The sequence below is a fragment of the Mus caroli genome, unplaced genomic scaffold (assembly GCF_978045245.1).
Source record: "Mus caroli unplaced genomic scaffold, Mus_caroli_1 scaffold_1, whole genome shotgun sequence".
In the NCBI taxonomy this organism is placed as follows: Eukaryota; Metazoa; Chordata; class Mammalia; order Rodentia; family Muridae; genus Mus; species Mus caroli.
This window is the reverse complement of record NW_028227256.1, coordinates 141,881,877-141,895,075: the sequence shown is the minus strand read 5'-3', so window position 1 is coordinate 141,895,075 and position 13,199 is coordinate 141,881,877. Positions and strand designations below refer to the sequence as shown.

At 36.0% G+C, this 13,199-nt stretch overlaps 1 non-coding gene across 1 annotated transcript; it reads right to left on the bottom strand.

Moving 5' to 3' along the window:
- Positions 1–5,941: 5,941 nt before the first annotated feature.
- LOC147006145 (U6 spliceosomal RNA) lies at positions 5,942–6,048 on the bottom strand. The gene has a single exon (XR_015048977.1). It is a non-coding gene; the product is annotated as a U6 spliceosomal RNA (small nuclear RNA).
- Positions 6,049–13,199: the final 7,151 nt, after the last annotated feature.

Genomic DNA, 13,199 nt, shown 5'->3' with positions numbered 1-13,199 from the left:
TTCTATCCAGATCATATTGTAATCCAGGCCATGTCTTCATTTCACCCAGATCACATAGACCTACAAGGTCTTTGGATATGATTTTTTTTTTTCTTTTTACCAAAGCAGTCATGTTGCTGTATTAAAATTCCTCCACAAAGTCTTAAGTCTCATACACTATTTATACCTTAAATATGTAAACTACATGTGTCATAACTTTCTGAGTTTACATAACAGTGTGCAGAAAAAATACGTGATGATTATTGCTTCACTGTGGCATGAGCTCTGTAGGCAAAGGAAGAGCATATGTATATATGTATGTATATATGTATGTATATCTTTATAAATGCAAAGCTGTCCCATTTTTATGGCTTCCATTTACTCTGAAGTTTTGATCTAGTGACATTTATGTTTAAAGGATAGGTTCAAAAACCAAATACTAAGATGAGAGAAATCTTCCTGAGTCTTGCAATTTAGTAAAAGTGATTGTTGAAATAATATATAGTCATCTTCTGCTAAATAACATATTTCTGGAAAAATATCCAATGACTGACTTACACAAAACCCATAGTTGGATTTCTGGCAGACACCCTAAATTTACCATGTCTAAAAAATCATTGTACAATATTGTTCTTTTACAAACTTGTTTCAAAAATTCCTTCATATCAGTAAATGCAACAAATTCACACTTACATTTTCAAGTCATGAAAGGACCATTCTGATTCACTTCCTGTTTCATCCCTCACATCTCAATTCTTAACATGTGATGGAATTTCAGAATGGTAGACCCAGCAGAAACATGTATTTTCCCACCAACAAATCCTTAATAAAAACTATCTAATTAATTGCACCACAAATCCTATGCTAGATTATTCTTTGAATTATTTTGACTTATATTCTGTCTACAACAGCATAATTAAATCTGTCTTGGAAAAAAAGAGTAATATTTTTTGTTCCATTTGATTCTGGTCACATACCATTGTATTTTTTTTCCCATTTTTTTATTAGGTATTTAGCTCACTTACATTTCCAATGCTATACCAAAAGTCCCCCATACCCCCCCCACTCCCCTACCCACCCACTCCCCCTTTTTGGCCCTGGCGTTCCCCTGTACTGGGGCATATAAAGTTTGCAAGTCCAATGGGCCTCTCTTTCAAGTGATGGCCTATTAGGCCATCTTTTGATACATATGCAGCTAGAGACAAGAGCTCCGGGGTACTGGTTAATTCATGTTGTTGTTCCACCTATAGGGTTGCAGTTCCCTTTAGTTCCTTGGGTGCTTTCTCTAGCTCCTCCATTGGGGGCCCTGTGATCCATTCAATAGCTGACTGTGAGCATCCACTTCTGTGTTTGCTAAGCCCTGGCATAGTCTCACAAGAGACAGCTACATCTGGGTCTTTTCAGAAAAATCTTGCTAGTGTATGCAATGGTGCCAGCGTTTGGAAGCTGATCATGGGATGGATCTCTGGATATGGCAATCACTAGATGGTCCATACTTTCGTCACACTTCCAAATTTTGTCTCTGTAACTCCTTCCATGGGTGTTTTGTTCCCTATTCTAAGAAGGGGCAAAGTGTCCACACTTTGGTCTTCGTTCTCTTGAGTTTAATGTGTTTAGCAAATTGTATCTTATATCTTGGGTATCCTAAGTATTGGATATCCTTGGGTATTGTGAGAGTTACTTTGTGATTGGGTTACCTCACTCAGGATGATGCCCTCCAGGTCCATCCATTTGCCTAGGAATTTCATAAATTCATTCTTTTTAATAGCTGAGTAGTACTCCATTGTGTAAATGTACCACATTTTCTGTATCCATTCCTCTGTTGAGGGGCATCTGGATTCTTTCCAGCTTCTGGCTATTATAAATAAGGCTGTATGAACATAGTGGAGCATGTGTCCTCCTTACCAGTTGGGACATCTTCTGGATATGTGCCCAGGAGAGGTATTGCTGGATCCTGCGGTAGTACTATGTCCAATTTTCTGAGAAACCACCAGACTGATTTCCAGAGTGGTTGTACAAGCTTGCAATCCCACCAACAATGGAGGAGCATTCCTCTTTCTCCACATCCTCGCCAGCATCTGCTGTCACCTGAATTTTTCATTTTAGCCATTCTGACTGGTGTGAGATGGATTCTCAGGGTCGTTTTGATTTGCATTTCCCTGATGATTAAGGATGTTGAACATTTTTTCAGGTGCTTCTCTGCCATTCTGTATTCCTCGGGTGAGAATTCTTTGTTCAGTTCTGAGCCCCATTTTTTAATGGGGTTATTTGATTTTAAGGAGTCCACCTTCTTGAGTTCATATATATATTGGATCTTAGTCCCCTAACCGATTTGGGATAGGTAAAGATCATTTCCCAATCTGTTGGTGGTCTTTTTGTCTTATTGACAGTGTCTTTTGCCTTGCAGAAGCTTTGCAATTTCATGAGGTCCCATTTATCGATTCTCGATCTTACAGCACAAGCAAGTGCTGTTCTATTCAGGAATTTTTCCCCTGTTCCCATATCTTTGAGGCTTTTCCCCACTTTCTCCTCTATAAGATTCAGTGTTTCTGGTTTTATGTGGAGTTCCTTAATCCACTTCGATTTGACCTTACTACAAGGAGATAGTAATGGATCAATTCACAATCTTCTACATGATAACAGCCAGTTGTGCCAGCACCATTTGTTGAAAATGCTGTCTTTTTTCCACTGGATGGTTTTAGCTCCCTTGTCAAAGATCAACTGACCATACGTGTGTGGGTTCATCTCTGGGTCTTCAATTCTGTTCCATTGGTCTACTTGTCTGTCACTATACCAGTACCATGCAGTTTTTATCAAAATTGCTCTGTAGTACAGCTTTAGGTCGGGCATGGTGATTCCACCAGAGGTTCTTTTATCCTTGAGAAGGGTTTTTGCTATCCTAGGTTTTTTGTTATTCCAGATGAATCTGCTGGTTGCCCTTTCTAATTCTTTGAAGAATTGATTTGGAATTTTAATGGGGATTGCAATGAATCTGTAGATTGCTTTTGGCAAGATAGCCATTTTTACTATATTGATCCTCCCAATCCATGAGCATGGGAGATCTTTCCATCTTCTGAGATCTTCTATAATTTCTTTCTTCAGAGACATGAAGTTCTTATCATACAGATCTTTCACTTCCTTAGTTAGAGTCACGCCAAGGTATTTTATATTATTTGTGACTATTGAGAAGGGTGTTCTTTCCCTAATTTCTTTCTCAGCCTGTTTGTCCTTTGTGTAGAGAAAGGCCATTGACTTGTTTGAGTTAATTTTATATCCAGCTATTTCACTGAAGCTGTTTATCAGGTTTAGGAGTTCTCTGGTGGAATTTTTAGGGTCACGTATATATGCTATCATATCATCTGCAAAAAGTGATATTTTGACTTCTTCCTTTCCAATTTGTATATCCTTGATCTCCCTTTGTTGTCGAATTGCTCTGGCTAGGACTTCAAGTACAATGTTGAATAGGTAGGGAGAGAGGGGACAGCCTTGTCTAGTCCCTGATTTTAGTAGGATTGCTTCAAGCTTCTCTCCACTTACTTTGATGCTGCCTACTGGTTTGTTGTAGATTGCTTTTATCATGTTTAGGTATGGGCCTTGAATTCCTGATCTTTCCAAGACTATTATCATGAATGGGTGTTGGATTTTGTCAAATGCTTTCTCAGCATCTAACGAGATGATCATGTGGTTTTTGTCTTTGAGTTTGTTTATATACTGGATTATGTACATGGATTTCCGTATACTGAACCATCCCTGCATCCCTGGGATGAAATCTAATTGGTCAGGATTGATGATTGTTCTTGGATTCAGTTAGCAAGAACTTTATTGAGGATTTTTGCATCAATATTCATAAGGGATATTGGTCTGAAGTTCTCTATCTTTGTGGGGTCTTTGTGTGGTTTAGGTATCAGAGTAATTATGGCTTCATAGAATGAGTTGGGTAGAGTACCTTCTGTTTCTATTTTGTGGAATAGTTTGTGAAGAACTGGGATTAGATCTTCTTTGAAGGTCTGATAGAACTCTGCACTAAACCCATCTGGTCCTGGGCTTTTTTTGGTTGGGAGACTATTAATGACTGCTTCTATTTCTTTGGGGGATATAGGGCTGTTTAGATCATTAACCTGATCTTGATTCAACTTTGGTACCTGGTATCTGTCTGAAAACTTCTCCATTTCATCCAGGTTCTCCAGTTTTGTTGAGTATAGCCTTTGGTAGAAGGATCTGATGGTGTTTTGGATGTCTTCAGGATCTGTTGTTATGTCTCCCTTTTCATTTCTGATTTTGTTAATTAGAATGCTTTCCCTGTGCCCTCTAGTGAGTCTGGCTAAGGGTTTGTCTATCTTGTTGATTTTCTCAAAGAACCAGCTCCTCGATTGCTTGATTCTTTGAATAGTTCTTGTTTCCACTTGGTTGATGTCGCCCCTAAGGGTTTGTCTATCTTGTTGATTTTCTCAAAGAACCAGCTCCTCGATTGCTTGATTCTTTGAATAGTTCTTGTTTCCACTTGGTTGATGTCGCCCCTGAGTTTGATTATTTCCTGCTGTCTACTCCTCTTGGGTGAATTTGCTTCCTTTTGTTCTAGAGCTTTTAGCTGTGTTGTCAAGCTGCTAATGTGTGCTCTCTCTAGTTTCCTTCTGGAGGCAGTAAGAGCTCTGAGTTTTCCTCTTAGAAATGCTTTCATTGTGTCCCATAAGTTTGGGTATGTTGTGACTTCATTTTCATTGAACTCTAAGAAGTCCTTAATTTCTTTCTTTATTCCTTCCTTGACCAAGGTATCATTGAGAAGATTATTGTTCAGTTTCCACGTGAATGTTGGCTTTCTATTATTTATTTTGTTATTGAAGATCAGCCTTAGTCCATGGTGGTCTGATAGGATGCATGGGACAATTTCAATATTTTTGTATCTGTTGAGGCCTGTTTTGTGACCTATTATGTGGTCAGTTTTGGAGAAGGTACCATGAGGTGCTGAGAAGAAGGTATATCCTTTTGTTTTAGGATAAAATGTTCTGTAGATATCTGTCAGATCCATTTGTTTCATGACTTCTGTTAGTTTCACTGTGTCCCTGTTTAGTTTCTGTTTCCATGATCTGTCCATTGGTGAAAGTGGTGTGTTGAAGTCTCCCACTATTATTGTGTGACGTGCAATGTGTGCTTTGAGCTTTAGTAAACTTTTTTTAATGAATGTGGCTGCCCTTGTATTTGGAGCATAGATATTCAGAATTGATAGTTCCTCTTGGAGGATTTTACCTTTGATGAGAATTAAGTGCCCCTCCTTGTCTTTTTTGATGACTTTGGGTTAGAAGTCAATTTTGTCAGTTATTAGAATGGCTACTCCGGTTTGTTTCTTCATACCATTTGCTTTGAAAATTGTTTTCCAGCCTTTCATTCTGAGGTAGTGTCTATCCTTTTCTCTGAGATGAGTTTCCTGTAAGCAGCAAAATGTTGGGTCTTTTTTGTGTAGCCAGTTTGTTAGTCTATGTCTTTTTATTGGGGAGTTGAGTCCATTGATATTAAGAGATATTAAGGAAAAGTAATTGTTGCTTCCTGTTATTTTTGTTTTTAAAGTTGGCATTCTGTTCTTGGGCTGTCTTCTTTTAGGTTTGTTGAGGGATTACCTTCTTTTTTTTTTCTAGGGCGAGGTTCCCGTCCTTGTATTGGTTTTTTTCTGTTATTATCCTTTGAAGGGCTGGATTCGTGGAAAGGTAATGTGTGAATTTGGTTTTGTCGTGGAATACTTTGGTTTCTCCATTTATGGTAATTGAGTGTTTGGCTGGGTATAGTAGCCTTGACTGGAATTTGTGTTCTCTTAGTGTCTGTATAACATCTGTCCAGGCTCTTCTGGCTTTCATAGTCTCTGGTGAAAAATCTGGTGTAATTCTGATAGGCTTGCCTTTATAAGTTACTTGACTTTTTTCCCTTACTTCTTGTAGTGTTCTATCTTTATTTAGTGCATTTGTTGTAAAAAAAAAATATGGAACGCTTCATGAATTTGCATGTCATCCTTACGAAGGGGCCATGCTAATCTTCTTTGTATCGTTCCAATTTTAATATATGTGCTTCCAAAGTGAGCACCATACCATTGTATTTATAGAAAATTCAACTTTCCTTTCTTGACTTAATGGATCTTTATAATCTAATCTTTATCCTTTCATTTTACTTTTTTAAGTATTTCTGCTTCCTTTGTGGTCAACTTTCTCTTGTTTTTCAAAGATGCAATATTGGTTAGAAAAAGAATGAAGCCCATAGACTCATATATTTGAATGTATAATCAGAATTGAGCAGCACAATTTGAAAAGAATACATTGATTTAAAAGTGAGGTTTCAAAGCCCATGTCAAGCCCAGAATTAGTCTCTGTCTCTTTCCCCCTCTCTCTCCCCTCCCTCTACTTCCCTTTCTCCCTGCCAGCCTCTCTTTCTTTCCCTCTCCTCCCTCTTCCTCTCCTCCTCCTCCTCCTCCTCCTCCTCCTCCTCCTCCTCCTCCTCCTCCTCCTCCTCCTCCTTCTTCTTCTTCTTCTTCTTCTTCTTCTTCTTCTTCTTCTTCTTCTTCTTCTTCTTCTTCTTCCTCTCTCTCTCTCTCTCTCTCTCTCTCTCTCTCTGCCTTTCTCTGCCTGTGGATCAAGTTCAATAGCTCTCAATTACTTCTCCATAGTGTCTGCCTATGTGCCAAGCTTCCCACCATGATGGTAATGGACTAACCTAATAATCTACAAGCCAACCTCCAATTATGTGCTTTCTTTTATAGAAGTTTCCCCAGTCACGTTTTTGTCACATCAATAGAACAGTGGCTAATACACATGACAAGTTTACAGCTTTCACAGAACTGTATCACATATTGGTTTTATCTTTTAAAACACTCTTCACTTTCCATATCTGTTTAACTAATTTTTATGATCCTTTCAAATGAAATTAAGTAATATATAAAAACATAAATATCAAACACATTTACAGAGTTACATAAGATGTTCCAATCAATATTCACAAAGTGTCTTATTTTAAATCAGAGTGATCCTGTCAATCAGCAATCAATAATCATTTCTTTATGATGAGATACTGAAAACTTCCTGCTTCTAGAAACCACTTACATCATATTGTACAAATTTTATTTTGTATCTCTGTTGTACTTTTATTATTGTTCATTTTAAACATAAAATATCTTGCATAATTAAGTAAATTTCATGACTCTCAAATAGTTTCCCCAAATATTATTTGGGAATCTTTCTGAGTTTTAAGTATAGCATTCCATTTTAACAATCAAGTCACATATTGTTTCTTTTCATTGGAATAGGTAAAAAAAAAATAATGTTGGAGAGCCTAAGTTTACTGTTTTTAAAAACACTGCCTCTATAAAATAATCAGAAATGTTCTCTTTTCTCAGGTGTATGAAATATTACTCTCTACATCTTTTAGCTATTTTGTACTTCCTTAATGTAAGTCTTAGATGAGTCAAAGTTCTAACCTGCTCATTTGTTTCTAGAAATAGAGGTTTTAATAATTGGCATAGGCATCTAGAAGTAAAGTTTAATAACATAACAACATACTAATTTAAATAACTGATAGTATCATCAATGGAATAATGAGACATCTATAATAGGAAAGCTTCATAGAGTAAGAGAAATACAAATGTTGTGTGAAATATTACAAAAAATATTTTCTCCAAAAGTAGAGGATGTATTTTACCATTCAGATATTCATTTTCTGGGGAATTGAAGCATTATAATCCTTCAGAAGATTGATAGAATCTTAACAGCATAAAAATGTGTAGTGGAATTAATCTTCCTCCTCACATAGTAGTGGAAAACAATAACATTTTACTCTAAAACATAGTGAACCTAATTATTGTGTTATGTATTCTGAATGTTGGTCTTGTCTTTGTTTACTTCTCTGTAGAGATGTGAATAATTGATGAAGGTTTGCCATATATTAAACTAGTAGCTGTCCTGAAGTGTGACTGTGATTCTAAGACAGAAACATGCTAATCTTTTAAGTGTTAATCTATATGTAGTAGTGAAAGTGGGTGTTCTTGAGTTATTAAAGATAAGACCATTCACAAATTCTTTACTGAAGAGATCTTTGAATGCAATTGTAAATAAAATTTAAGTACTATTTATAGAGATATTAGGCATGGCATCCAGTTAAAGGCAAGAAAATGACCTCTTTATCAAATTTGGCTATACTCATTTAATTTCTAGGTGTATCATGTGATATAGCCTCAGATGTATGCTATATAATTTTGTTCAGATGGATTCTCAGCTATTTATGACAGGAACTATGTGATGGATAGATTTAATTGTCAAATTGGCAATACATAGAATAACCAGAGAAAAGAGTCTCAATGATAGTTATTCTTTATCAGGTTTGACTGTGGAAATACCTATGTGCAATTTACTAATGAAATTAGTTGCTGTGTCAAAAAAAAAAAACAAAACATTCCTTAGGTCAGGCAGTATGAGCTATAGAATAGTAAGAACAAGCAAGTAAATATTTATTTATTCATTTTTCACCATTATTGACTATGAACATGATAGGACTAACTGTCCAAGCTTCTGCCACTGTAAGTTCCCCATAATGATTGACAATAACCTGGAAATTTGATCTAAACTAAGCTCTTTCCCACTGAAGTCATTTTATGTAAGGATATTTATCACAGAGATAGAAATGAAACAAGAATACTATCCAAAGTGACATACCTATTAACTGTCTGTGAACTTGTGCTTATCTTCAGAGAAAAATAGACAGACAGACAGTCAGGCAGACAGATAAATAACTGATGTCTTAACTTAAACAGTTCTTATGTAATGTCCAGAGTGTAATCCAAAGCAGACTTTATGACTTTATCTTCTTTTCATTGGTTTCAAATATTAAAGGATATGACTGTGGGTAAAAACAGTGATTAATTTTATAACTATTCTTTTCTTGCAAGCACAATTAACTTATTCCTGTACCAATTCCTTGGGTTGTTGCAGAGATCAATTACATCATTAAAAGTTGATAGAAGCTATGTTAATTAAAAAAAAAACTTCTTTTTGCTTAATACAAAAGCTAACTGGAACACGGAGAATGATTCTGCATTTTTAGAAATTATAATCAAGTAGTGATGCCATTGTAAGTTCTAAACTCATATTCAGTGAAGCAATATGTCTTTGCAGTGAGCTAGAAATCTTTTCCTGTGTTTTAGTATAACTAATGAGAAGCAAGTTGCCTTGCTGTGACAGGAATAACGGTATGGTTTGGCTTAATACTTAAAGCAGTTTTCTGGCTCTATATCATCATATACTCTAGAAAGACCTTTATTATCCATCAGAATATCATTCTGTTCTGTATTATCAACATATAGTGAGCATCAAAAAGTATTGTGAGATATATATAATGCTAAGTTTGACAACTAGTCTCCACAAGTAAAATAAAAGCCCCCCACCAGAGTTTATTTTACTCTGACATATTAATTGTTGGTTTTGGAGGGTGAATAAAATAGTACTTCTTTCAACACACTACAGAAAGTAACAATTAATATTCAATATGATTTTTGATATGGAAGCATCATGTTTCACCATACTGGGTAGTATTTAACCCTTTCATCTATAATCTGAGTTGAGAACAAAATGGGTTATAGAGAAGAAAAAATATAGCAATGTTATACAGAATCGATTAATATTCTACTCAATATAACTTCCATAAACAATAATAGTGATGGCTGAGAGTTGTATTCCTTTTTATCTTCATATCAGAGGTTGACAAAAAATAGCATCTTACAGTATTATGTAAGCTTCTAGGACAATTCTTCAGTAACAATGACCGTGGAAGGTGAAACAGGACTTTCCCATCTTCCTTCTCTGCATTTTAACTTTTCATAGCTCTCTGCCTCTTGATTCATATAATGCTGTATGGCCAATGAGAATTAGATCAACTGCAGAGTACTCAGATTTCTTTACTTCTGATACCACTTACAAGTACTAAGTTCCTAAAATATAACCTCAATGAAAAAAATAGACTTACAGACATGTTATAAACTATTATACTCCAATTTATAGATAAATATCATACAATGATAGAAGTAATACTACCAAATGAAGCAACTTGTCAAGTAGAGTTCATTGTACAGTACCCTTCCCAAATTCAAATGTGACAGCATGAACAAAGTTTAATCAATCAGAGAAGATTACCCTAGCCTCAATGACTAGAATTTAAATGGACCTAGATTGCAAATGGATCTAGAGTATTCATTGATTGTTTACCTGCTTGAATCCATTCTGCAGATTTACTGATACTTTGTGAATCAGATTTCCTACCAGAAAGCACACAGTCAGTCTTTGTAAAATGGCCAGCCCTGAGTCTGTGACTAACAAATGTACCAGTAACCCTTTCCCAGTTGAACTTTTCATCTCAGGTATGATATAATCTAGCTCTTAGAAGTTTAGGAGAAAAGAAGCTTATAGGAAAAGACAAAACCTAAAGATCGTTTTATCCCAACATAGTATTTTTTGATAATTGGGAAAATTTACATAAATTACACTGATCACATTAGCCAGTCTTCCCAGGTACATCATCTGACCATTGTGATCCCCTTTCCCCAAAAGAAGAACTTGTGTTTTTATAGTTTGTACTATTAAAACCTACAAATTCAATTTCTGTTGCCCATACACTCACAGAAGCATGATCAAACTCCTAGTAGCCAGTCCCTTGAAGAAAATTGAGTCCTTCCCTGCCAGCATCCCCACCAGAAGCCATCTATTATGGAAAGCTAGCTACATTTAAACAATGGCAAACTCCTTCTTATTCATCATCACTTCAAAACAGTGTGTACATGGAATCCTAGACTGAAAATAACAGGAATTCCACTTTAAACTCCTACTTCCCCAAGAGAGGTGGATTGAATAGTCACTATTATATGTGTAGTGCAGTAATTTTGCCTCAACAGTTTCACCAAGCAGCACCATGGTTGCATAAACAATGTTTTTTGCAAGTAATCATGATATGCATATGTAACCTGCAGGTTTTTTCTCTAAGTAAACAATTTTATGTATATAATAAAAAGAAGACACAATTTGGTCATTGATTTTTATCTTATTATCTACATCTCAGTTCTTTAAAACAAATTATGTTGCATATATTTAATCTTTGTAGCAAATGGAAAATATAGCTTTTCAGTATTATGTCTAACTTCTATTTAAACCAAATATTTTATACTTCACATATATTACTCTTGTTCAATTTTAGGGAATTTTGTTCAGTTTTTAGTGGTCAGATCAGCATAATGAAAGTAACACAAAGACAGCAACTAAAATATTCCTAAATACATCAAAGCACCTTAAAATTATAATTCATTCTTCCTAAATTTTATTCAATCAATGTACCATAGTGTTTTTGGGACACTAATAGGTAGAAAATACAGGAAAGTTTCTACACCATTTAAAATATGCTTTCCATATAGCTATCTCTTTTTTTAAAATATATTTTATTACATATTTTCCTCAATTACATTTCCAGTGCTATCCCAAAAGTCCCCCATACCCTCCCCCCTCTCCCCCATTTCCCTACCCACCCATTCCCCTTTTTTTTTTTTTTTTTTTTGGCCCTGGCGTTCCCCTGTACTGGGGCATATAAAGTTTGTGTGTCCAATGGACCACTCTTTCCAGTGATGGCCGACTAGGCCATCTTTTGATACATATGCAGCTAGAGTCAAGAGCTCCGGGGTACTGGTTAGTTCATAATGTTGTACCACCTATAGGGTTGTAGGTCCCTTTAGATCCTTGGGTACTTTCTCCAGCTCCTCCATTGGGAGCCCTGTGATGCATCCACTAGCTGACTGTGAGCATCCACTTCTGTGTTTGCTAGGCCCCGGCATAGTCTCACAAGAGACAGCTATATCAGGGTCCTTTCAGCAAAATCTTGCTAGTGTATGCAATGGTGTCAGCGTTTGGAATGGATACAGAAAATGTGGTACATTTACACAATGGAGTACTATTCAGCTATTAAAAAGAATGAATTTATGAAATTCCTAGGCAAATGGATGGACCTGGAGGGCATCATCCTGAGTGAGGTAACACAATCACAAAGGAACTCACACAATATGTACTCACTGATAAGTGGATATTAGCCCAAAACTTAGGATACCCAAGATATATAATACAATCTGCTAAACTCATGAAACTCAAGAAGAATGAAGACCAAAGTGGAGTCACTGTACCCCTTCTTAGAATTGGGAACAAAACATCCATGGAAGGAGTTACAGAAACAAAGATTGGAGCTGTGACGAAAGGATGGACCATCTAGAGACTGCCATATCCAGGGATCCATCCCATATAGCTATCTCTTATGAGTCTATGCCAGTGCCTGGCACAGAAGTGGATGCTCACAGCCATCTATTGGATGGAACACAGGGCCCCCAATGAAGGAGCTAGAGAAAGTATTCAAGGAGCTAAAGAGGTCTGCAAACCTATAGGAGGAACAACCATATGAACTAACCAGTACCCCCCAGATCTTGTGTCTCTAGCTGCATATGTAGCAGAGGATGGCCTAGTTAGCCATCAATGGAGGAGAGGCCCTTGGTCTTGCGAAGATTATATGCCCAGGGCCAGGAAGCAGGAGTGGGTGGATTGGTGAGCAGAGCAGGGGGAGGGTATAGGGGACTTTGAGAGAAGAAACTAGGAAAGGGGATAGCATTTGAAATGTAAATGAAGAAAATATCTAATAAAAAAGTTATAAGAAATGCTCTTCAACAAAACGAAATATTTTTGGATTGTCTGAACTGTATTTTTAAGTTTTATTGAATATAACAGAGAAATTGTGTCTATTTCTTACAACAGGACATAGAAAAATTATAGTTATAATATTTTGCATTCCCAGTTTCTAAATTTTATTAATGTTATGATTTTGTTGCTAAGCAGTGTGCAAATAAATGGCTCTTAAGGATCTTTTGTCCTTTGGAAGAAGCTATATTTAACAGTTTGTTTATAATACATTTTCATAATGCAAAATACCAGCAATGCTGCTAGAACACCTGGCTTTGGGGTCACATAATTAAACTCATTTAAAATATGTCTGAAGAATATTTGTTTGTCTAGCTACTTTATGTGAAATATAATGTGTTTATATTTGTGATTATATATATTGCTCACACAATTTTAGCATATCTATTTACAATTCTACTCATTTAATGAAACTTATGCAGCACAACAATTTAACAAGTGAATAAATATCTCAAACTTCCCTAAAGTTTCAAAATG